Genomic DNA, 1802 nt, shown 5'->3' with positions numbered 1-1802 from the left:
TTCATTACATTTCATACACCAATGCCAGAAGTGAAATGCGCGGTTATAATCAAAACGTTCAACAAATCAAAATGATATGTTCAGTATTAGAATAATAAGGTTAACAAAACAACAGCTTGTATGTGTGTGTGTGTGTGTGTGTGTGTGTGTGTGTGTGTGTGTGTGTGTGTGTGTGTGTGTGTGTGTGTGTGTGTGTGTGTGAACGTGTGTGAGTCGCATCTGTACAAAGGACATCATGTAAAGATACCACAACAAAACAACAGCAAGAATAACAAAAAAACAACCAAGTATATTATGACCAGCTGTGAACAAAAACAAACAAAACACCAAAATAAAAAACACAGAAATAAACAACAACAAAATCATGTTAAGCCAAACTCTTTTTCCATCATCATCATCATACAAAACGGTAATCGCAGCTAATGGCTTGTATATATACACACATGCAAATGCACATCAGTCATAACAGTTTATGATAGGTAGGGGTTAACCTTCACACATACCATGTTGTAGCACTCCAACCATATTGGATCACAGACAGTCGAAATAGGGATGTTAGGGGTCAAGGTCAGGGGTCAAGGTCAGGGGAGGAAGGAGGGAATCTGAGGTCTTGTGGAGTGGGCGGGTGGAGGGGGGAGGGGTGGGGGGTGGGGGCTAGGGGGAGGTCATTGAAAATGAGAAGAGGAACGCTATGAGACAGAGAGATAGAGACAAACAGTTAAAGAGAGACAGAGACAGACAGAGAATGACGGGGAAATAGTGAGAGAAATAGAGAGAGAGAGGGTGAGGGAGGAATACAGACGGACAGACAGACAGACAGACAGAGAGAGAGAGAGAGAGAGGGGGGGAGTACTTATGAACGCGTACACGTGTCAGTTTGTGAGCGCATTCGCGTACTTTTACATGACCACTGAAGGTATGTGAAAATGCCCAGGGCTTTCGGTGGATCTTTTCGGAGTTTAATATTTCACCGGACGAAAATTCAAAAAGCGAAACTTGGTGATTCCAGTGGTGGAAACAACAACAACAACCACCACCACCACCACCACCACCAACAACAACAACCAAACCAAACACCTAGCAACAACAAACACCACCACAAGCACCTGCATGCATCAGAACTTGACCACTGCTGACCCAGCGCTGTCACGTGGCCGGAGGGGACGATGATCCGTGATCCAGAACTCTCCCAGCGAGACGAGCACTACCGGCTGACAGGCCTTTTCTTCCTCACTGATGCCCTCTCTCCTCTGTCCTGGGAGGGAATCTTTATGAGGGGGGGGGGGTACACTTCGTCCAGGGTTTTAACACGACTAAACCCAGTGGTCCTTGCGATGGGGCTGCCAGCAAAGAGCTTCACCCCTCCCCCCCCCCTCCCAAGAAAACCTCCCCAGGGCAAAAAACAAACAAACAAACGAAACAAAAACCTTCTTTAGTGCCAAGCCACTGACAGAATCCTAGGACACACGAGCATACTAGGAGAGACAGCAGTGAACTCTCAACCTAAGACGTACCTCCACCCCCGAAAGCGGAGTATGACTGCCTACATGGCGGGGTAAAAACGGCCATGCACGTAAAAGCCCACTCGTGTACATGCGAGTGAACGTGGGAGTTGCAGCCCACGAACGCAGAAGAAGAAGAAGACGACATACCTCCCCTTCGCTTGTCGGGTTCACAAAACTTGGCTGGGGAGGAGTTATAGGAGGAGTAGGAGGAGTAGGAGGAGGAGAAGTGTGAGGAGGAAGAGGAGTAGGAAGAGTAGGAGGAGGAGGAGGAGGGAGGAGGAGGGGGAGGAGGAGGAG

Source organism: Babylonia areolata, chromosome 18 (assembly GCF_041734735.1).
Source record: "Babylonia areolata isolate BAREFJ2019XMU chromosome 18, ASM4173473v1, whole genome shotgun sequence".
NCBI classification, from domain to species: Eukaryota; Metazoa; Mollusca; class Gastropoda; order Neogastropoda; family Buccinidae; genus Babylonia; species Babylonia areolata.
The sequence above is the reverse complement of the archived record's forward strand: the minus strand, read 5'-3'. Positions refer to the sequence as shown.